Source organism: Mustela erminea, chromosome 3, assembly GCF_009829155.1.
Source record: "Mustela erminea isolate mMusErm1 chromosome 3, mMusErm1.Pri, whole genome shotgun sequence".
Classification (NCBI taxonomy): domain Eukaryota; kingdom Metazoa; phylum Chordata; class Mammalia; order Carnivora; family Mustelidae; genus Mustela; species Mustela erminea.
Genome location: NC_045616.1, coordinates 53,731,982 through 53,757,308, shown reverse-complemented (window position 1 = coordinate 53,757,308; position 25,327 = coordinate 53,731,982). Strand labels below are relative to the sequence as shown.

Below are 25,327 nucleotides of genomic sequence, written 5' to 3'. Positions count from 1 at the left end.
CGTCCCCCATTCTAGAAAACCACAAGTTCATTTATTTGCAGTATGTTTCAAAAATAAAATGGCCTTAGAAAATGAGGTAGATGGAGCAGTTAGTAATTTGTCCCTTTAAATGCCTCGCGTTTGTTTCCTTACGATTTAACAGTTTCAGTGTGCCTTTTCAGAGAATCAGCATGCCAAAAGAAACAGGGAAGTTCTTCCAGCTCAGTGGCGTCTGATTCCTTGTTGAACAGCACCACCTCGTGGTAATTCTGTTTCCTTAATTATTACAAGGGATGACTAACAATACCGGATTTTCTGATCTGGTTTATTTTACTTTATAACCATGTCTAAAGTATAGTTTAAATATAGTCATTTCTCTGGCAGAGCTGTTTACATTGACCTGTCATCTCATCACTTGCTCTTGGGGTTCCTTCTTATATTCCCTTGAGCACCTAGCATCCCTTTCTATATAGTAGGCGCCGTGTGGATGAAGTTAAAAGGCATCTTTCTTTGTCTCGCTATTTTAACGGTCACTTACATAATGATGGTTTTTCACTAATTTTCTTAGAAGTTCTTACTAGAATTTGGTATCACTCATACAACTCTATGTATCTGAATATCTAATCATTTCTTTAAACTACAAGAAAATTGTTTCTTATTTTTCCTTCTTGTAAAAACCTTTAACATCGTTGCTTCTGAAATCCTGACTTAGAATCTTAAAGACAGCCTGATTCCTACTTGTCTTTTCCATCTTTCAAATAGTAATACTGTCATTTCTTCCTATATCTTTGTTTCACTTTCTGCCCTAGCTAAATCTCTGGTCCAATTTTTATTAAAGTTATGGTGAGGTTGCTACAATATTAGCCATCTTTTCTTCTGCAGATCCTTCCATCTTTATTTCAGAACACACATGTTTTCTCTTTGAATCCCACAATTAAAACTGAAGAATACAATCAAAGTTACTTTAAAAATCATTGGCGTCATCCTTTCCATTGACACTTTCCATATAAGGATAAATATTTAGGTATAAGAAGTTTCAACATCGCTTCATATTATTGTAAGACTAGAAGCAAAGTAAATGTCCAACTAACAAGAAGGTAAGTGCCCCCATTTACAGAAATGGGTATATTATTGTACATTCATATAGGGGAATATTAAGCTCCACTGAGAATGTTTTGTTTTGGTTTGTTTTAAGATTTTATGTATTTATTTGAGAGAGAGAGAGAGAGAGAAAATGAGAGAGAGAGAGGGGAGAAGTCAGAGGGAGAGAAGCAGACCCCCCGGTGAGCAGGGTGCCAGATGTGGGACTCCATCCTGGGACTCCAGGATCATGACCTCAGCCAAAGGCATTTGCTTAACCAACTGAGCCACCCAGGAGCCCAAACAATTATTCTTTGAATCAAAATAGAATTCCATTTTGAGTTTAAGCTATCAGGTAACACAAGTTGACTTAAAATTCAAAACTTTCATTTTTATTTAAAAATTTAATTTTAATTTTAAATCCTTTTCTTATCTCAAAAGAGATAGCTACATCCAGGATTAACATCCAAAATATACAAGGCATATAAAAGGAACTACAATTGAAAAGCAAAAACAACAAAGCAAAACAATTCCCCACCGAAAAATGAGTGGGCAAAGACCTGAATAGTCATTTTTCCAAAGAAGACATACAGATGGCAATGGATATATAAACTAATCATAAGGGAAATACAATTCAAAATCACAGTGAGACATCACCTCCCCACTTTTAGGATGGCCGTTATCAAAAAGATAAGAGATGACAGGTGCTGGTGTGGATGTGGAGAAAGGAGAACCTTCACACACCTTGGGGGGAATGTAAATTGGTGCAGCTACAGTAGAGAGATTCCTCAAGATGGTAATAGTAGAACTACCATAGGATCCACCAATCCCACAAAACCAATTTCTTGAAGAGTTATCTGTAGTCCCATGTTCACTGTAGCACTGTTCACAATAGCCAGCGTATGGAAACAACGTAACTGTCTGTCAACAAATGAATGAATGAGGAAATGTGGTACACACACACACACACACACACACACACACACACCTTGGAATATTATTTGGCCTTAAAAAGTGGGGGGGGGGGAATCTTGTCATTCATGATAACATGGATGGAACTCAAGGGCATTACGCTAGATGAAATAAGACAGAGGAAGGCAAATACTGCATGGTATCATGATATGTGGAATTTTTAAAAACCTAGGAAGGGAGAAGTGGTTGCCATGGGCTAGGAGGTAGTAGAAATAGGAAGAAACTGGTTAAAAGATACAAAATTCAGTTATACAATGAAAAAAGTCTGAGGATCTAATATATGACGTGGGGACTATTGTTGATAATTCTGGATTGTGTAAGTGAAATTTAATAAGATAATGGAATTTAAATGTTCTCTCTCTACTCCCTTCCTCCGTCTCTCTCTCTGCCTCTCTCTCTCTCTCTCTCTCTCACATACACACACACATACACAAAGGGTAGCTATGTGAAGTAATGGATGTGTTAATAATGGCAGGAATCCTTTCACAGTGTATACATATACAAATCATTTTGTACTCTTTTAAAATCTTCTCATTTTGTCCATTATACCTCAAGACGGAAAAAACTACATATTACAAGCCACAAAAATAAAAGGGACAGCTGCTCTATAGTTCCTGAAAATAAGGCATTCCACTATACATGGGTTTTAATTAAATATTTAAAACAAAAATGTGTTATTTGTCAAGCTCAGTTCATTCTTTTAGGCAAATTCAAGCCATAGTCAGTTTCATAAAAGGAAAAGTGTTAGAAGAGTTCTCTCCTATTTATAACTACAAACCACTCTGGTAAATCGTCCGCTTGGAGTGGAAGTTGATCAAAAGCTGAAATGGAAAAACACAGCTGCAAGGGGACCTACCCATCCTTTGCTAATGGCTGTTTATGTGGACACACAAGGCAGCTCTGGTTTTCGTGAATGGAATTCATTGTCACAAACCCTGCTATGAAACCTGGTATATCACCCATGTATAGCCTTTCCTCACCCCACAGCCTGGCTCATCACCAGCAAAGTCTGTGGAGACTGCAGGACCAGTAGTGGTGTCGAAGAAAGAGGAAGAGGGAAGAAGAGGTGCTGAAAAGGGGAAGGGAAGGGGAAGGTCCTAGTAAAGACAATGTATTGATCTACACATTAAGCTTTTATCTTATACTAGGTTCTCCCCTTGGCTCTTTCCATATGTTATCACACTTCATTTTCACAATGACTTTATGAAGTAGTGCAGATGAGGAGGACGAGGCTTATGAAAGTTTGCTTAGGATGGTTCACATTCCTGGTGGGAAGCAGTTCTTGTGCCTCCAAAACCATGCTCATAACCACGCTCTTCTGACAGACCCTGTAGACTGTGAAACGTGTTCCAGGTACTTCCTCATGTGAGGATAAAAGAATGGAAAAAAAGAATTTCAGGGGCACCTGGCTGGCTCAGTCAAGTGAGCCTCTGACTCTTGATTTCAGCTCAGGTCATAATCTCATGCTTCATGAGATCAAGCCCTGCATCAGGCTCTGGGCTCAGTGGGGAGTCTGCTTGAGATTCTTTCCCTCTCCTTTCAGTTAAAAAAAAAAAAAAAAAAGTTGTTCAGGGATCTGATTGGGTCTGTGCATAGCAAATTAATCTTACCTTACTCTTAGAACTTCAAAATGTAGAATCTGCATGTCCTCTTTTTGAGGAAAGAAGCTCATGTGACTAAAAATTTCACAGAGAACAGCAGGCATGAAAGTCTGGTCAAATGGGATACTTATATTTATTTAGTTTTCAGCGAGTATCAGGAATGCTTTTATTGTGAGATTTCTCAGAACATACCTTTCCAAATTGATTTCATAATTTTTTTTAAAAGATTTTATTTATTTGACAGAGAGAAGCATAGCGAGAAAGGGAACACAAGCCGGGAGAGTGGGAGAGGGAGAAGCAGGCTTCCCGCCGAGCAGAAAGCCTAATGTGGGGCTTGATCCCAGGACCCTGGGATCATGACCCAAGCTGAAGACAGACACAACAACTGAGCCACCCAGGTGCCCTGATTTCATCATGTTTAATACTACTCCTTCTCCACTGTTTTTTCCATTACTTTCTGCCACCACCACTTCTCTCTTGGTTTTGATGAGGAAAAGGGCTGGGATTTTCTCCAGGCATTTGAGTCTTTATTCGATCAGCAGAAAGAAGGCTAGGAGACAGAATATAAACTTTTTCATGTGCCTCTGATCCCCTATCTCCAATAAGCCAATCACCTTGCGACCTCTCCCTCTAGCATCCATCCTTCCTACCATGAGAGACTCTATCCTTCCTACCACTGCAGAGCTCTTGCCTCCCTGATTAACTGAAGTAATGGATAGGTAATGAAGTGGGAGTGAACTCCCACTGAGTTCTGGGGATAGATGTTTTCTGATATCTAAAATGTTAACATATCTGATCAAGAATTTTTAATGTGATATTTTGTATACTTTGGGGACATGTTAAAAAAAAAACTCTTCCCGTATCTTTTTTACCAGGAAGCATAACCACCATGAAAGCTATAATGACATGGCATGTCAATGGATAGATCTATGTTCCAACTGGAATCCAACTCTAAGTTGTAGAGGCACACTAATTCTTAAACTTGAAGAAGTTTCCACGTGGTAATTTTAAAATGGAGAGACTATGAAAGATAGTTTATAAAGCTAAATTTCCAAACTATTCTGTGAAACCGTTGTATCACACATGTTTATAATTAAGAACTAAGGGAGGCTATAAATTAGCTCCATTATTAGCATATTCTGTCACCCAGATAATCAAACCTCAGAAAAATTTAGTTCACACCTATATTTAACTCCATAAATTTGGTAGGATTACAACAAAGGTCCCAATAATTCTTATAAATAGCAGCCTTACCCCATCCTTTTACTTTCACTACCTCATAGCAAGATTTATTTTGATAATTTAAAGCTGTTTACATTCCATAATAAGTAAAAGTATTTGGCATTTTGACCTTTAAAAAATCTAAAAATTGAAATACAGTTATACTTACTGAGTTGTTCTTATTTAGAAGCCTAAAAGAGATTAAAATGAAATTATAGTATAGTTCTACATGCATATATCTATTTTCCCCATTAGACCATAAGCAATTTGAGGAGAAAAAATAATATTTATCTTTACCTTATTCTAAGTACATCAAACAGTAATTTCTTCATTGTAAATTTTCAAAATTTTATTATTTTTTCAGTGTTAACTTAAGACTACTGCAATGAAAATATACCAACATACATAGAATTCATGTGCAAATCATTCTTCACAGAGTTCTTCAAACTCTTTTTCATACACATCTTCTTAATGCTACAAGTGGAGATTTGATGGTCATGGGAAGATACTTATAAGTTAATTAGCAGTATTCAAATGTTAGGTGATGCTATTGGTAAATATGTAAATACCCGGCCCTCCATGTATGGGTAGATAAATAACTACATAACTGATTAAGCAAGAGGCTCTTTCCTATTTTTGATGCAGAATATCTATAACCAGTTGGCCATAAACCTAAGAGGACCCTGATGTCCGAATAGCAGAAAAAGAAAAAAAAAAAGATTTTTAGTGGGATCATGAAACAGACTGCTGAATTAACCTGGTCATGGATTTTGTAAAACAAAGATTAGAAAAAACTGGAACTTAAAAGAGAATACAGATCCCTTTGGATGATAAGGAGAAGAAGTTTAGCAGGTAAAGGTCAAGCTCGAACAGCTGGTCAGGCTGCCAACGTATATTTGGGAAATTAAAGAAAAATACAAAACCCGGAGAGTCAGAGGGAACTTCTGAAAAGCCTAATATTCTTCACTAAGGAATTTGAGACTTCATACTGAAGGCAGTGGGGAGCTAGTAAGGAATTTTAGATGGTGAAGTTCATGATCATGTAATATTTTAGAAATGTTACAGTAAAATTATATTTTGATGAGTTTGTAAAACAACAGGCAAATGCTTTCATATCATGTTAAGTAAAACAGGAAGGTAAAATTGCATACACATATAAATTATAAATATGATGTTTCCATCATTGTCAAAAAGAAAATTGACACAAAACGTTTTGACAGAAGGGAAATATGCCTAAGTTTCAATGATGGCTGACTTTGGGCACTATGATTATGATGGAATTAACTCAATAAATATATATTGTGTGTATTTAAATTTCATATTTAAAAGATTTCAAACTTCATTGCTCTCTTTGTAAAAAGCTAAAAAGCACAGTAAGTATATGTCTTCTTTTTATTTTATTGCCAATGTGCTAAAATTAAATATTGCTACATAAGATAAATGTGTCTTCAAAAGTAGTCCTCTTTACCATAGTGAATTTAGTTTTTCACTTGAAACTTGGAGTTCATATTGTCGATGTTTTTTTTCCAAAGAATACAGGAATTGGGCTGGAATCATCATTTCTGGAGAGAGACAGTGTGGTTCATAGAACCAAAAGACCATGCTCAAACTAGCATCAGTTTATTTCCAGATGTCTGTCCTCTGACAAATTGCTTAATATTCTTGGAAAAGGGTGATCATAATGATGACCCACAGATGTGTGGGGGTTTCAGTGGGGGTGTGGTAATAGCAACAGTCTGTCAGGCCAAATTGCAACTAAATTTGTTTTAGTTAATTATATACCATTAATATTCATATTCTGAGAAGTAGTTGAAAGTACAATTGTCATACCTACAGATCTGGTGGATTTTTAACCCCCAGGCTTATAATCCTATGAGTATGGTTTAGATTCTTTCCCTCCAAGGAGATTAACTGGCATGTCAGAATTCAAATGTCTCTGCTTTTCTGTCCATTTATGTGGACTGGTAAGATCTTTCTTCAGTAATTATTCCACCATTTTAGATTCCTTGCCCGGAAATTGGTGACTCATCTGAAATAATGAAAATTGTATCCCAAACCTCACTTTTTGGCGTTGCTTATGAATATAAGAAAGGAAATTCTTTTTTCTTTCCTTTCCTTTCCTTTCTTTCCTTTTCTCTTCTTTTTAAGATTTATTACTTTATTTATTTGGTAGAGAGAGTATGGGAGGGAGAGGAAGAGAGAGAATCTTAAGCAGACTTCCTGCTGTGTGTGGAGCCTGACATGGAGGTCTATCCCAGGACCCAGAGGTCATGACTTGAGCCGAAACCAAGGGCTGGATGCTCAATCCACTGAGATTCCCATGTGGAAGGAAATTTTAATGGTCTGTCCTCCCATGCCTCCGCAGATAGGTGTACAAAACCAGAGCAGGGCTCGACAAGTTTGTGGAGTAGCCACTAGTGTGACATTTCATTTTTAAATATGCATCATAAAGAAGAAAGAAAAGAAATCTTTATTTGTATGAATTGCTCTTCTGCCCCACATGCACCAATAGCATCTCATTCAGAGTAAAAGCCAAAATGCATATATCTGCAAGGCTCTCTGTAGTCAAATGCTCCAATCTTTTAGTGACTTCAGCTTCTATGGCTCTCCTTTCCAGATCGACTCTGGCTATATTGACCATCTTGCTCATTCTTGTACATGTCAAGACATGTACATGCCATTCCTATCTTTATGCAACACTCTTCACTAGATCTCTACATGGCTTATTCCCTCGCTACCTTTAAGTTACACGTCTATAGTGAGTTGTTCCCTGTCTATCTTACCTAAAATAGTAACAACCCCCACCAGCACCCCCAGGTACCTCCCTCAATTCCATGAAAGGGAGGTATAGGCACAACAACCTCCAAAGACTGGAGGAGCCATAAAACAAAAGAAAAAGGCTGACAAGTCCAGCTTGACAAGAAAGGGAATCTACTGGACAGAAGCATGTCTTGGGCAGATGCAATACAAGTAGAGCTCTGTAAGCTCATCTCACTGCTTTTATAGCCCTAGAGGCTAGGGAGGGACCACCCAAGGGAAGACTGCTCAAGAATAGGTGTGTATCATAGTCATATCTGCAGGGCAGATCAAGGAGGATGTATCCTGAGGCTGTACTTAAGGGTGTGGTTAAACAAAGAGAAAAAATGCTGGGGAGGAAGGCTGCACCCAAAAATGTTTCAGGTCATAGAATAGTCATCATGACGTATTTGTTCAACACTCTGTTCATCTGGTTCACATACCCTCCTATTCTCATGTTGTCTTCAACATTCAGAAAGGAGAAGTTCTTTACAGAATTTATAACCATCTCTTTATTTTTCATTTTCATCACCTAGAATGTAAACCCCATGAGAGCAGGGATTTGTGCAAGTTTGCTCACTGCTCTGTAGCCAGCATCTAAAACTGTTAGGAGTTGGTTGGACAGTTAGGTAGTGAGGACAGCTAAAATAAAACAGCACTAACATCCTGCTTGGCAGCTTAGACAGGAAGACACTAGCATTCTGTTTTAGACTTTACAAAAATGACTTCTGCAAAATGTCCTAAAATAAAACAAATAATCACAAACGATTTGTCACCATCATGGGTAAGGGGCAGTTAAGACATAAGCCCCCAGAGGTCATCAAAAAAAGACCATCAGCATGTAGACATTAAGCTAATAGGAAGAGAGAGACATGACCAAAATCCTAATTGGCATGACTCAGCACACCCTGACTGCTTAAGATATTTCTGCAAAAGAGCTCATAAAACCCCCTAAACTTAGAAACTCTAAGGGCAATCCTTGTGGGTTCCCTCCTCCCAAGGAGCTTTATACTCTTGCTCAATAAACTTTGCTTTGCTGCCCACCACTCTTTGTCCAGTCTACCCCTTCATTCTTCAAAGTGGCATGACAAAGAACTGTGGGGCACTGAAGGCAGAAAATTCCTGCAACAAAACTGTATCTTAACGTAGTGTGTTCTCAATAAATATTTACAGCATAAATGCATTCATTAATCAAATGAAGTTAGGAAAATTATTTCAAAGAGAAGCACTTGTTAAAACCAGGGTAAACTTGCCAGGAGGGAGAAAGCTAAGTGACACTGGAAACCAATAGAAAACACTTCTTGTGACAAAGCTAGACCAGAAGCACCAGCTCAGATACAAACAATAGAAGCTGTTGTCAGCAGAAATATGGTCTCAAAATTGCATTATTCAAGGCTCCAGGGAATAGGAGAAGGTGATATTTTCCCTTCTGGGTAGTGGACTCTGGGTGCATGACAATAAACACCACTATTCTGCTACCAGTTTGGGACAGATGAGCACAAACCAGGTGTATTTGACCTCATCTGTTAAAAACCTGCAGTCTGTATGAAGCAAATTGAGGAAAAGCACAATACTATAGGGATCAACGCCATCTGAGATGAAGGACTTCTCATCAATGTCTAACAACTGACTGGGGTGGCTACCAGCCATTACAGAGGTACTGAAATGCTTAAGGTTGTGGTAATTTCCAAATTTGAGACTTGAGATTCAGTGAAATGAAAATGTCACCCTCTTACTGTCACTTTGAGAAGAAGGGGCATTTAGCAAGCACTAAGCATGCCAAGAAGCCAAGTTTGATGGAAGTTTCTGGCAACAAGTGTCAGGAAAGGCAGGAGGTAGAATTTACAGAGGAATGAAATTTTCTAGATCCTCTGAGCACATAGGCTTAGTTTACTGTATTTTTCCTCTTTTATGTATGGGCATGGGAAACAGGAAAATCCCTAAGAGGAAGAGCTTCATGTCAAACACAAGGAGAACATGACGCAAAAAGGAATTTGGTAGAACGTTCAGCTTAACCATTCTCTGGATCCCATAGTGGAAAGCAGAGATGGGAAAAGGAAAATATATTAATAACAAGAGTCTACGATCCTCAGAGGGGCAAAAACTTAGGAATGGGCCCTGACTCTTCAGGCTGCAAGTCAGAAACAGAAGCCTCAGGATAGAGAATCAGCTTTACATTCTGATCACACTCATTCTCTCATTCTCAAGAGACACCTACTCATTTTCATTCTCCACTTAAATTACATAAAAATTTTAAGATATTTCTTCTGGTTTGGGAGAAGTATGCCTGTAATCGTTTCTCATGCTGGGGCTACAAATCATATAGATTAAGTAACCTGTGACATTTCTATTGGACACCAGACAATATGTTTTTATCTTTCCCAAAACATTACCTATGGAAAGAGTTTGTAGGCAAACTTCCTTTCCAGGTATTACAAAGATTTTGCTAAAGAAATGTTGTAACCTGGGGCACCTGGGTGGCTCAGTAGGTTAAAGCCTCTGCCTTTGGCTCAGGTCATGATCCCAGGGTCCTGGGATCGAGCCCCTCATCAGGCTCTCTGCTCAGCAGGGAGGCTGCTTCCCTTCCTCTCTCTCTGCCAGTCTCTCTGCCTACTTGTGATCTCTGTCTGTCAAATGAATAAATAAAATCTTTTAAAATAATTAAGATTTAAAAAAAAAGAAATGTTGTAACCTAATGAAAATATTAGTTTTGAGAATATAACATTTGCCGCTACTTAAGTCTTCCTAGGTATAGACATTTACCAAAGTAAATGGTTCTTTGGATCTAGAAAAAGATTTTGATGGGCCACATGAACAGTTTTTATTGTACATGGTAGGGCTCCCAGAATAATCTGGATAGATAAGACTTAGAGAAAAAAAATAAGTGAAATCTCTTTCTGTGAAATAAAATAACAGGGATTTCATAGCTATGTACTGCTATAGTTATCTACTAATATAAATGGGAGTGAACCCTTGGAAAAATAAATGGAATCAAATTTCTAGATGTGCACTGTCCAACATAGTAACAATTAACCACATATAAATATTTAAATTTATGTAACAGTAAAAATTTAGTTCCTTAGTCACACTAGCTACATTTTCGGTACTTTAAGAGCCACACATGGCTAGTGGCTACTGGTTTGGACAGGACAGAAATTTTGTTGGGCAGTACTGGTATAGACAGGATTCTCAGAGACATATTTGGGGAAAGGCATTCAGTGGTAGAATTATTTTCTGACTGTGTGGAAATTATCTTCTTTTTCTCCCAAATCTAAAGTAGAAATCTGTTTTACATAGAATTCCAGTCACATAATGTTAGTGGTACTTTGAAGAATAGAGAAAGGGAAGGGACGTTCCAAAGTTGTAGGTGGGAACAAGCCCACAAATTAATGGACGCCTGAGTTTGGGCAAGAAGCCATGATTATGAGTCCTAGAAATGACAACAGAGAAGCAAACTCAAAACAACCCTCATTTTCTCCAAATGTTTTAGAGCAAGTTGGCCCCAAAAAGAAGGAGGAATCTAGGTAATGTTATTTTATAGAAAGAGATTTGAGCCATTTTATTTATGTGTTAGAATAAAAGATGACCTCAGGAACTTGGATGCCTTGGTGAGTCTCAAGTGGTCAATATTTTGCTTACCTGAATCATAATGATCAAATAAATACTTTGTGAAGTAAGATCTTGGGATATTGGCTTTTGGGGGTGTATCTCCAGAGACTTAAGTGCTTCACTTGGGGATAGTAAAACCAAGGGCAAAATTTAACAACACGAGAAGCTTTTTTTCCCCCGTGAGTAATCTAACTAACATTTAGTCTTTCCCAAGATAATTTCACATCAAAGATATTAACATCCCCTCTCAGGCTTATCAAAGCTCTTTTCTTGCAAAAGATGGAAGGTGATACTTATAAAGCATGTACAAAGTCTTAGAAAGTTATGAGACTCTTCCCTGAATGTATTTAACCTTACACTGCTCCTCTGTTTAGAGAAAAAAGAATATACAAAAGGATGTAGTTATCACTCACAAAAATGACTCAAATTTGTGCTTGTTAATTTTCAATTTTTTTTAATTTTTAAAAATAGGGATGAGCCTTCCTAAAAGTCACAGTTTGTTTGGTTGTTTGTTTGTTTGTTTGTTTTTTATGATTGTTTATTTATTCATGAGAGACGGAGAGGGAGGGCAGAAGGAGAAGCAGGCTCCGCACCCAGCAGGGAGCCCAACACAGGACTCCATCCCAGAACCTTGGGATCATGACCTGAGCTGAAGGCAAATGCTTAACCAACTGAGCCACCCAAGCACCATGCTTTTAGAACTTTACTAGTTGAGAAATAGTACTATCATTATTAGTATATATCCCTTATTTCATTCACTAGATAGCAGGTTTCTTGAAAAGACACAACTGATATCCCTCACAATGTCTAGAAAAGTACATTCATGTGGTAGGTAGTAACTACTGTGTCCTACTCAGATCCTAGATTATTACAGGGTTTTAGGGCTGCACCCTACTTAGTATCTAAAACCTGCTAATCCAAATTTACATGTTTTAAAATATAAAATACACATCAAATTTTGAAGATGTTGTGTGGAAAAAAAGGAATATAAACTATCTTAATAATTTTTATACTGGCTACCTGCTGAAATAATAGTTTTTATGTTGAGTTAGAATATATTAAAGTTAGTTTAACCTATTTTTATGCTTTTTGGTAATACTAGAACACTTGGTAATTATATATGTAGCTTGTGTCATATAGCTATGGGACAGTACTATTTAGAAAAACCATGTAAGTGGAAAATCTTGAAAGAAAAAGATAAGTTAAATAATAGAAACACAGATATAGAGCAGAAAGGCAAGACAAGATCAACCATTTTGAAGCACGTATAGGAAGAGATTAGAAGTAAAAACATTTCTTTTTTTTTTTGTAAAGATTATTTATTTATTTATTTGAGAGAGAGACAGTAAGAGAGAGCATGAGCGAGGAGAAGGTCAGAGGGAGAAGCAGACTCCCCATGGAGCCGGGAGCCTGATGCAGGACTCGATCCCGGGACTCCGGGATCATGACCTGAGCCGAAGGCAGTCGTCCAACCAACCGAGCCACCCAGGCATCCCAAAACATTTCTCTTTAATATACTTGTTTAAAATTCTACTTTTAAACTCTAGACTTTGACTCACTATATGCAGAGTGAAATGAAATAAAAATAAGAGGAATAGTAGATGCTTGAGAAAGAAAAAAATATATATCTGGAGCCAGTCATAACAAGGACAGTTGTCTTAGCCACTCTGAGGTAAGGGTTTTACCAAATAATGATGAGGGAGATTTGGAAGTTAATATCTGAATCTCACTTTTATTTTTAATGTATTCTACAATAGAAAATTTCTTAACCAATCTTCTTAAACCAACTTCTCAACCAATACATGAGATTAACCTACACTCTCAATTCTTCTATAAAGCCCATGTATGATGCTCAAAGCATGCTGAATACTTCAGCAGCAAAGATCAGATTAAGATCATTGCCACCCAACCTGAAACTTATAGTAGATCCTCTCAAATTTACCAGTGTTAAATTAAAGCAAGGAAAATAGAGAACAGCGGCCAGTAAATAAAAGTTCAGACTTCCCAGACTGTAAACCTGTCTAAATATTTGGTTATGGTTTCTCCTACATGGCTACGTGGAAATGATCAGAAGCAAATACCACTAGACCACTAGATTTTTAAGGAAATTAAGTGACAGCACACTGGCCCTGGAATCTCTTCAACAATAAACTTTTCATGACTTTTTAAAAATCTAGAACCCAAATCCCCTTGTATCATCAAAAAGGAGACTCTAAGGGCTGTATGATCCCCAACAGTGGTACATAATCCATTGTCTACCTATTGAAAAATAATTGATAAGGAAAAAGAGGAAGGGCCATGGAGAAACATGGACAGGGTTGTTCTCTCGAGGAGTAAAATCTGGAATTCCAACTGAGCTAACCAAAAATTTTTATCTTGCCCTGATGGTTCTCTTTCACAGCTGCCATATGTTTTCCAGTTCTCCCTTTTTTGAATGGAAGTTTCCATTGTGATTAGACTGTTCCTACTTCACCATTATATAATGCATGTGAGGGAAGAAATGTAACTTGCCCTTCGGTTTATAGGTCATCAGACAACAGGGAGTCCTTTGGACTCTGGGGAAATGATTGAGCATCACCCAGAGATCCTGTACTTAAAGGCAGGAGCTAGAGGGAATTCTATGGATGTCTCCATGAGGGATGCAGTTGTTTTACATGTGGAGGAAAAGGATTCTATGTGTAGGAATAAGGGAATATTTGGATGGACAAAGAGAGATACAAGCCTCTTTATGTATTAGCAGAGAATGAGTCAGTAATACAAATGAAGACACCATATCCAGATTTAAAACAAAAACAAAAATATTTTATTTAAAAAATGTCTATGGTAGCTTGTTTCTCATGACAGTCCTTCCCATATTGCATGTTTTTTGGCAATATGACTGCTCTTCCTCTGATGAAGTGATTGAAATTTGTGGCGTACCTTCTTTTATTGTGCTTCACTTTATTGCACGTCACAGATTTTATTTTATTTTTTAAAGATCTTGTTTATTTGAGAGAGAGAGAAAAAGAGCATGAGTGGGGGAAGGGACAGAGAGAATCCCCTCTGAGTGCAGAGCCCAACATGGGGCTTGATCCCAGGACTCTAAGATCACAACCCATCCCAAAGTTAACTGACTGAGCCACCTATGTGCCCCCAGATATTATATATATTTTTTTTTATAAATTGAAGGTTCATGGCAATCCTGTGTGGAACAAGTCTGAATTTAAGTGCCGTTTTTCCAATAGTATTTGCTCATTTGCTATCTCTATGTCATATTTTCATAATTTTTGCAATATTTCCAACTTTTTTATTTGTCATGGTGTTTGGTGATCATGAATCTTTGATATTAATATTTTAAGTGTTTTGGGGTCCCACAAACAAACCAATATAGTTCAGGGAACTTAACTGATAAATCTGTGCATTCTGACTTCTCCATCAACCAGATATTTCACTCTCTTTCCCTCTTCTTGGGTCTCCTATTCCTTGAAACACAGCAATTTTGAAACTAGGCCACTAACTCTAAAATGATCTCTAAGTATTCAAGTGAAAGGAAGAGTTGAATGACTTTCACTTTAAGTCAAAAGCTAGATATGGTTAAATTTAGGGAGGAAGGCATGTTAAAAGCCATCATGGGCAAAAGCTAGGCCTCTTGCACCAAACATTTAGCCAAGTTGTAAATGCAAAGGGAAGGTTCTTAGAGAAAATGAAAAGTGCCACTCCAGTGAACACACAAATGGTAAGAAAACTAAATGGGCTCTTGGTGATTTGGAACAAGTTTTAGTGGCCTGGATAGATCAAACTAGCCATGACATTTCTTTAAGCCAAAGCCTAATGAAAGCAAGACCCTAACTCTCTTCAATTCTGTGAAGTCTGAGAGAGGTAAGGAAACTGCAGCAGAAAAGTTTGAAGCTAGCAGAAGTTGGTTCATGAGATTTAAGGAATGAAGCTCTCTCTGACATAAAAGTGCAAGATGAAGCAGTAAGTGTTAATGTAAAAGTTGCGGCAACTTATATCCAGAAGACCTAATTAAGATAATTCATAAGATAGTTATAATCAATAACAGATTTCCCATGTAGAGGAAACAGCCTTGCTTATATTGGAAGAAGATGCCATCTTTCATAGCTAGAGTGGAGAAGTCAATGCCTGTCTTCAAATGACAAGCTGATGCTCTTTTTAGGGGCTAGTGTGGCTGGTGACTTTAAGTTGAAGCCAATGCTCATATGAATCTGAAAATCCTAGGGCCCCTAAGAATTATGGTCACTCTGTTCTCTTTGTGATCTACAAATGGAACAACAAAGTCTGGGTTCATCTATGAAGAGATGTTTAGGTTACTTCCAGATCTCGATTACAAATAATGATGCAATAAACATAGGGATACATATATCTTAACTTAGTGCTTTTGTTCTCTTTGAAGAAATTCCCAGTAGTAGAATTATTGGATCTTAGATTATTTCTCCTTTAAATCATTTCAGGAACCTCCATACTGTTTTCCACAGTGGCTGTACCAATTTACATTCCCACCAATAATGTATGAAAGTTCCTTTTTCTCCACATCTTCACCAACACTTGTTATTTTTTGTCTTTTTCATTTCAGCCATTCTGACAGGTGTAAGATGGTATCTCATTGGTTTGGTTTGCATTTCTTTGATGATGAGTGATTTTGAGCATCTTTTCATGTGTCTCTTGGCCAAGTGTATGTCTTTGGGTAAAATGTCTCTTCAGGTCCTTTGCCCATTTTTTAATGGGTTTGGGGTTTTTATTTGGTATTGAGTTGTATAAGTTCTTTTTATACTTTGAATATTAATCCCTTATATATTTTTTGGTAATATTTTCTCCAATTCAGTAGGTTGCCTTTTTGTTTTGTTGATGGTTTCCTTTGCCATACAAAAGATTTTTATTTTGATGGGTCAACAAAGAAATTAAAGGAGAAGTAAAAAAATACATGGAGACAAATGAAAATGAAAACACAGTGGTCTAAAGTCATTGGGACACAGCAAAAGCATTTGTAAGAAGGAAGCATACAATGATACAGGCCTACTTCTAGAGACAAGAAAAAAGAAACATTCACCATAATCAAGTGGGATTTATTCCAGCGATGCAAGAAGCCTTAATATACATAAATTAATCAACATGATACACCACATCAACAAAACAAAGGATAAAAACCATATGATGTTTTCAATAGATGTAGAAAAAGCATTTAACAAAGTACAACATTCATTCATGATAAAAACCCTCTACAAAGTAGTTTTAGAAGGAACATACCTCAAATTAATAAAGGCCATATATGAAAAACACAGAACACACCTCATAGTCAATGGTGAAAAACAGAGAACTTTTCCTCTGAGATCAGAAACAAGGTAAGAATGTCCACTCTTTCCACTTCTATTCAACATAGTACCAGAAGTTCTAGCCATAGTAATCAAGCAAGAAAAGGAAATGGGGCTTCCTTATTTGTAAAGAATAAGTTAAACTGTCACTATTTGCAGATGGCATGATACTATATATAGAAAACCCTAAACCCCACCCCTCACAAAAAAACTATTAGAGATAATAAATGAATTAGTGTAGTTGCAGGATACAAAATTGATACCCAGAAATTGGTGTCATTTATATATGCTAAAAATGATTAAGCAAAAAGAGAAATTATGAAAACAATCCCATGTGGAGTTGCATCAAAAAGAATAAAATACCTAAGAATAAACTTAACCAAGGTGAAAGACCTGTACTCTGAAAGTATAAAGTATTGATGAAATTGAAAACAACACAAGCAAATGGAAAGATAGTCCATGCTCATGGATTAGAAGACATAATATTGTTAAAATGTCCATATTACTCAAAGCAATAAACAGATTCAATGTAAACCCTATAAAATAGAATAGGATTTTTCACAAAATCATAAAATATAATAATTAAATTTATTTAGAACCACAAAAAACTCCAAATAGCCAAAGCAATTTTAAGAAAGAACAAAACTGGAGGTATCATAATTCCAGATTTCAAGATATATTACAAATCCATAGTAATCAAAACAGTATGGTACTGTCACAGAAATAGAAATGTAGATCACTGGAACAGAACAGAGAGATCGGATAAAACCACACTTGTATGGTCATTTAATCTATGGCAAAGAAGGCAAGAATATACAAAGTGAAATAGTATCTTCAAAAATGCTGTTGGGAAAACTGGACAGCTACATGCAAAAGAATGAAACGAGCTCTTTTTACACCATATACAAAAATAAACTCAGAATGGATTAAAGACCTAAAAAAAGTGGATTAAAACTTAAACCATTAAAATCCTAGAGGAGAACACAGATAGTAATGTTTCTACCATCAACTGCAGCAACATCTTTCTAGCTATGTCTCCTAAGGCGAGGGAAACAATAGCAACAATGAACTATTGGAATTATATCAAAATAATTGTTGTCTTAAAGCAAAGTTTTGGCATAGTTTGTTACATAACTATAGGTAATTGAAACCATAGTCTGACTTTGGCAAATCTACCTACGTCACAATCTGACATATTTTAGATTTTTCTAACTCTTTTCTGTTCTGCAGTGGAAATTTCCAGTGCTGGGCAGGCTGGCTTATACAGTCTCCCATTCTCTTCTCACTTCTAGGTCTGTCTATACAGGGAGTATCATACATGTGTGAGATACCTAGCCTGCTTTCTCAAGCTGCTTTCATACTGCTAAAGTGCATTTTGTTACCCGTCAGAGGATTTACCTGAGGCATTAGAAGCAGGCCCAGAGCCATTCAGGGAATTCTGAAGTCTGGAGTAGCCAGGTTTGGAAGGGGAGGAGGGCTTTAGTTAAGCAAGTCCTCTTGACCTGTGGGGTCTTCATCCCACATGCAGTGGAATGACCAGAGAAGAGTCAGAACAATTCTGCTAAAGCATTTGGTTTCAAAAGAATCACTGGTCAAAAAATTAATTAATTAATTAATTAAAAATTTTTTGAAAAATTTGAAGAGAAAGAATCACTGGTCAAAAGATTGGATTATTTCAGGGACTGGATTATGTCTTCCAGTATCTGCTCTTCTATTCTCTAGATGTTATATAACAGTAAAATTTTTGGTAAACACATGGTCACCCAGCTAAAGGCTGCACTTCCCAGTCCCCTTTGCAGCTAGGCGTGCCAGTGTGACTAGGAAAGCTGAGGTGATGTATGCAAATTACAGGTCATGCTAGTAAGCTGAAGGAGCATATGATTTTCTTTCTCCTTCCTCTTCTGCTACTGGCTGCAATAACGTAATGGCAGGAATGAGAGCACTCATCTTACACCACTGGTGGGACCCCAAGAGCAGCTAGGTAGAAGGAGTGGCTGTCCCTAATGATTGTTGGTCACGCTGGGAGCGTCAGATTTTTCTGTGGGAGAGAGAGAAGACTTCCTTTTTTAATTTAGGCCCATGGTATTTTAGCTTAAATCTGTATCCTGCTGTGGAATCATCTTTGTAATTGTATAATTTAATTAAATTCTGTGTTAATTGAAAAATATAACTGTGAGAAGAAAGTTGTTATATGCAAATTAAGCTAAATGCTTTGGAAAGGCTCCATAAAGTGTAGGACAAAAAAAAAGAAAAGAAAAGAAGAAGAAGCCATTGAATTAGGTGAGAGTGAAACCATTGTTAAAAAAATGGGGGGAGATAAGGGAATCAGAAAAAATATAGCATGATTCTTCTGCTCTCAGCTTCATAAGAATCTGTAATTTTTTCCTACATAATAAAGACACGGGGGCACTGAAGCTGGAAATTTTTATTTATTTTTTATAAAGATTTTATTCATTTATTTAAGAAGGAGGCAGAGAAGTCACAAGCAGGAGGAGCAGCAGGCAGAGGAAGAGGGAAAAGTGGGCTTCTTACTCAGGAGCCCTGACGTGGGGCTTGATCCTAGGACCCTGGGATCATGACCTGAGCTGAAGGCAGACGCTTAACCAACTGAGCCACTCAGTGCCCCTAAAACTGAAAATTTTTAAAAGATGGATTAGATATATGGTTTATTCAAGAAAGGTGAGGCAGAATGCTAGACACTGGACAAATACAGAAAAAGACTTCATTCTACACCAATAAATGCACACTTATATGTTTTAAGTTAAATATTTAAGTGCTCTTGGCTTTAAATAACCTTTCAACCTTTGATTAGCCAACTCTCTACAGTGCCGGAACATGTGAGAGGGCTTTGATTATATACAATTACATTTACAGAAATTGCATAATAAATAACACACACTTTCTTATTACAGACTGGAGATTTGATCACTCTAAAATAACTGTTTCAGGGTCTTCCTACAGTCTCAAAGACCTCTAATTATAGATTAATGTTTGGGTGACGCAAACTGTTGAAAAGGTTTTCAGGCCCCTTTATAAAAGGTTGTTTTTTTGTTTGTTTTTGTTTTGTTTCTAAGTAAGAGAGAGCACAAGTGGAGGTGGGGGGCAGAGAGGGAAGAGGGCAGAGGGAAAGAATCTCAAGCATGCTCCCTGCTCAGTGAGGAGCCAATGCGTGACCCTGAGCTCATGACGTGAGGGAAAAATCAAGAGTCAAACACCTAACTGACTGAGCCCCTAGGTGCCTCTAAAATGCTTTCTTAATAAGATTGATTTCTATTCATTTTTTAAAATATTTTATTTATTTATTTGACAGAGATCATAAGTAGGCAGAGAGGAGGAGGAAAAGAGCAGAGAGCAGAGAGAAGGAGCAGAGAGCCTAATGCGGAGCTCTATCCCAGGACCCTGAGATCATGACCTGAGCCGAAGGCAGAGGCTTAACCCACTGAGCCACCCAGGTAGCCCCTGATTTCTATCTGTTAAATGTCCAGGTGATAAGTCCTAGTATTTTATTCTCCTATATTATCAAATAGCTCTAGTCTGATATATTTATGCCATCTAACATATATGAACTTCCTCTGTGTTTAAAAATAGGCGTAGAAATCTCTCATTTTCCACAGAATAAAACTAGTGTCAACTCTGCACTGTTTACTTTTTCTTTCTATCATATATTTTCTAATTTTATTTTTAAATGTCCCCATTCAATTCTCTAACCCTCTTGGGGTTTGATATACATAAATAATCTCTAACAGTTGCCATTAGAATAGTAGGATGTATTCCATAATTTCCTTTTTACTTGTCTCAAGTAAATAGTGTATCAAGGTATTAAAACTTTTAAAATCCTATTTCTTCCTTGAGACACAAAGATAGACTCAAGGATGTGACACAGGAATTCATAGGCACATATCAGAAACTTGAATATTCTATGGGTATTTACCCCAAAGATACAAACGTAGTGATCCAAAGGGGCACGTGCACCCGAATGCTTATAGCAGCAATGTCCACAATATCCAAACTATGGAAAGAACCTAGATGTCCATCAACAGATGAATGGATCAAGAAGATGTGGTATATATACACAATGGAATACTATGCAGCCATCAATATTCTAATATTTTTTAGAAGGAAAATAAAAACATTTGAGTTGGAAAATAATTCCTCTCAAAAACAAAAGCTGTTTTGAGGCACCTGACTGACTCAGTCATTTCAGCATGCAACCCTTGATCTCGGGTTGTAAATTCATTGGGTATAGAGATTACTTAAAAATAAAATCTTTTTAAAAAGTTAAAAAATAAATCTGTCTTTTCCTTAAGGCCAAAGAGATCTTCCAAAAATGTGTTTTCAAATAATTTTCAGGTTTTTTTAAACAGGTAATTGTTGCTACTTAAAAAATCCCTTTCTATATTCATAACTAACACCCACAGCTGTCAGTAGTTTCTTTTGTAAAATTGATTAACCATGTGGGTGGATTTATTTAGCTTGATGAACTTAAACACGTTTTAATTCCTCTTATAGAAATTCACCCACAGATATTCTTGTTTCCTTCCCTGATCCCTGGTCTTATGTAAACTAACTCTGGTTTACTCCCTTTCTTATATGTCCTGAAACACAGAGGCAAGAATAGTCTAGAACCTCTAGAATACCAAGGTACATCCCATTGCTATCTTATTTTGGGGTAGAGAGGAGGGAGAGAGAGGAAGTAACATTGTAAAGGAGTTAAGAATTTATTAATTTAGATCCCTAGCATAAACTTTATGTGATTATTATTCTTCAACCTTTGACATTATCTAGTCTTTATTTCTTTAACATACATTTTTAGTTGTGAGAAGCAATAGATCATATTAATTAAGGACATAAGTTCTAAGGTCAGACCATCTGGTTATAAATCCTTGATCTATCATTAGTTACCTGTTTGATGTTGAATGAATTGCTTAACTGTTCCAATCTTCAGTATAGAGCATAGTAATAACCACCTCTCACCTATTTTGTGTGAATAAGAAAATCTGTGATACATTTAGCTTAGTACCCATAATATAGTAAGTGCTCAGCAAATGTCAGCTTTTTTATGTTATAAAAAATAATTCAGAAGTTCTTAATTCTAAATATTATTCAGAAAACAATAAGTAACAGAATGGCATATAAAAGGTAATTATAATAATGACAGTTCAGAGACATATGTGAATGTTTAAAAGGATGGAGAAGAAAATGGTTCCTAAGCTGGGGCTGCAAATAAATTTAATTTTTTAATGAAAATGTTTTAAAGTTTTGTCATATAAATTTGAAAACTAATTCTCCATTGTATGTCTCCATAATACGTTTACTCGTCAAATTATCTGACTCGTTTTTCCTGGTACAGCACAAATACGTGACAGAAGAGTTAAGTGTGGGGATCCTACTAGGAAGCCTATTCCAGGGGGTTATTTGGACATTGTCATTGGTCTGAGCTTGATGTCCATTTGCAGAAAATATCACATTATCCAGAAAAACATGATATTAGGCAATAACTAAGTATATGTTAAGAAAAAACGAAAGAGATGTGGTGACAAAGAACAACGGAGAGGAAAGAAAGCTCTTCATCCTGATGGGTTTAACACGGCTCCCAGGGATAGTGCTGATCAGCCCTGAAGAACACTGGCTTCTACAGATTATCAAATTCAGGGGCTGCCAGGCTAGCTTCCAGGCTTTCTCCCCACCTCACAGAAACCTACCTGGACATTCCCAGGTAGAATCATGCTTCTAGGAGAATGCTGAGGAATTTCTCCTCTTATTTGAGTAGTGAGGGTTTTTTGTTTTGTTTTGTTTTGTTTTCAGAGGGAGTGTGTGTGCATGTGCTCGTGAGGGGATGGGATAGGAGGGGCGCACGCAGAAGGAGAAGGAGAGAGAGAATTTTAAGTAGGCTCCACCCCCAGCACAGAGCCTGACTGGGCGCTCATCTCTCCACCCTGAGATCATGATCTGAGCCAAAATCAAGAGTCAGACACTTAACCAACTGAGCCACCCAGGCACCCCAGTGAGGCTGTATTTTAAAGGGCCGCTCTCAAAAGCATTTTTTCCAGAAGCATTCAAAAGAAGTGGAATATTACATAAATGATCCCATATAAAGAAATAGAGTAATAAAAGCAGTAGAATAGGAAAGCCTTCTTGTTGGGAGAGGTCACTGAGAAGATGAGACTACTTGTTGACGTGTTAGCTAGATTGGGCAATGGCTGGCTCCTTACCCCATCCTTTCCTCAGGATGCAGGTTCCACTTGTCTTTCCTGCTCCCTAATGCTGCTCCAAGGACATAGCCTTTTGGTAGTGGTGTTGTGTTGAGAACACATGCACAGCATGCGTGACTGAACTCAGTTAAGGCCTCTATATGAATGTGTAGACTGTGGTGAGCAGATGTAGCTATCCACTCCTCTTGCTATAGCTCAAGATAAGCCTTATATGTAACTTCTCTTTGCTTATTAAAACCTGCCACCTACCACTCCGGAGTGACCTTTGCTTGCTTCCAGCCAGTTTCAGATTACACCCAGGAAGCTCTGGAGGGGGGTAATGAGTTAACATTAATGTGTAAAGAATCCTGAACTTCAGAGTTTGTGATAGTTTCAAAAGAACTAAGTTGAAACGTACCATGACTGTGTGCCTATAAATGTGTTTTCCAAGATACATTATTTCAAAGTTCTAAAGTTGGTTTCACATTTTCAAAAGAGTCTATTTGGTAATAGTTCAAATGGAGTTACAGAATATATATAATATTTAAGAAAATACTTCCAAGCATCTCTTGTATTTAAAAAAAAAAATACCATTATAAATGCAAAACAATTGGGGTGCTGAGTGGCTCAGTGGATAAAGCCTTTGCCTTCAGCTCAGGTCATGATCTCAGGGTCCTGAGATTGAGCCCTGAATTGGGTTCCCTCTTCAGCGGGGAACCTGCTCCCCCCTCTCTCTCTGCCTGCCTCTCTGCCTACTTGTGATCTCCGTCTGTCAAATAAATAAATAAAATCTTTTTAAAAAATGCAAAACAATTGCAAATCATTATTATTTATAAATGAAAGTATCCGTGACACTTATTTCAGATTTTAGCTACAATTCTAATGAACCTGTAACTTTGAGAAAAGACAAGCAAAGCGTTGAAAGATGAGCTCATATTTTAGGATTATGAATAAATAGAAATGAATGGAATATACCCAGACATTAGTATGGGTATATATATTATATATATAGTTTAATATTAGTATATAGTTAGTAGTTAGTATCTACACCTACTTCTATAGCTAAATAGAATTCTTAGTGAAAATGAACCAACAAATTTTATTTTTAGTAAAAGAACAAGAAATATTTGGAAATTAAGGCTTCAGATAAGCAGAAAAACACAACTTATCGGAATACCTCCATTGTCAGTCTCCTTCTGATGGCCCAGTTTGTCTAATATGATATGATTACCATATCCCATATTCATTTGAATTCCTTTTGATACTTTCCTTTATTAATTGGAAGTATTTAGAAATATTTAGGCCATATCCAGAGATAAGAGTTTTTTTTATAGCTGATGAATGCTGAAATGTTGCTGTAGGGGAAATAAAACTCAAAATCTTTGCTGGTTTACTATTTAACAGAACCTAAAACAGGATGAGGAAACTTATCTGTAGAGCTTGTGTGTTACTTACTGTTTTTCTGCTGAAGTAGCCGTTCCAAACAGGTAAAGCAATGAAAGACAGGGTTAGTAATGTAAGGGCCTACTTAGCCAGAGGGAGCCATTTTGTTGTTTATGCAGTAAACTTAGATTGACCCTAAGCAGTAAACTTAGATTGACCCTGCCGCTCCCAAAGGAACTTACTTGCAAAGCCCAGATACAAGGGCAGGTCAGGCCAGGTGGAGACATCCAATCAGTGGAGCGCGCATACTGTCTCCCTAGCTACCAGGGAGAGTGGTCCCTGCCTTTTGAGCGCCAATTCTGACCCAGGTGATAGGCTAGTTCAAATATCTGCTAGGGTAAATTGTAATCTCATTGGCCACCTGTGTGTAGCCAGGCTCAACCACATGGCCTTTGTTCTATAAAAGTTAGTCTGTGAGGTGGGGAAGGGTCGCCTCTTGGTGAGAGACAGCCCTGGCTGGTCAGTTTGATTCTCGATGCTTGGCGCAAAAATAAAGCTTTGCTTGACCTTTGCTTTGTATCAGTCTCGTTCCTTTGACCATGGACCCAACAGTAAGTAGCAAGAAGAGTGAGTTCAGAGATTTTGCTTTTGTTTAAGAAAGTCATCAATTTGATTCCTCAGATTCAGTTTATGCCAAGTTGTTATTATTCCACTTGCGACAGTTTTTTTTGTTTTTAACATTTTATTTATTTATTTGAGAGAGAGACACACAGGGAGAGAGGGAACACAAGCAGGGGGAGTAGGAGAGGGAGAAGGAGGCTTCTCGCCGAGCAGAATGCCCGATGTGGGGCTCTCAGGACCCTGGATCATGACCTGAACCAAAGGCAGACACTGAACAACTGAGCCACCCAGGCGTCCCCGATTTGCTATAGTTCTTGGTCATGGAGCCAGATTTAACAAACAGTTCCTGAAAGTGCATTGAAAAATGCAGGGTTTTTTCCCCTCTTTCGTCCAACAGAAATTATTTCAGACAGATTCTTCTTTGAATTTCTTTAATTCAATTTAAAGTGCTTCCCCCCTCCTGTTCTTCAAAACTTTTTGACAAATATACTGTCTTTGTCACACATTCTGATTCATGCAGTCACTGTGCCTAGAAAATTAGATTACTAGGCAACCTAATCCCACA

General features: G+C 37.3%; 1 long non-coding RNA gene across 1 annotated transcript; it reads left to right on the top strand.

Moving 5' to 3' along the window:
• The first annotated feature begins 3,524 nt into the window (after window positions 1-3,524).
• LOC116585587 lies at window positions 3,525-7,167 on the top strand. The gene is made up of 3 exons (XR_004283708.1): window positions 3,525-3,535; window positions 5,263-5,269; window positions 7,112-7,167. It is a non-coding gene; the product is annotated as an uncharacterized LOC116585587 (long non-coding RNA).
• The last annotated feature ends 18,160 nt before the right edge of the window (window positions 7,168-25,327 follow it).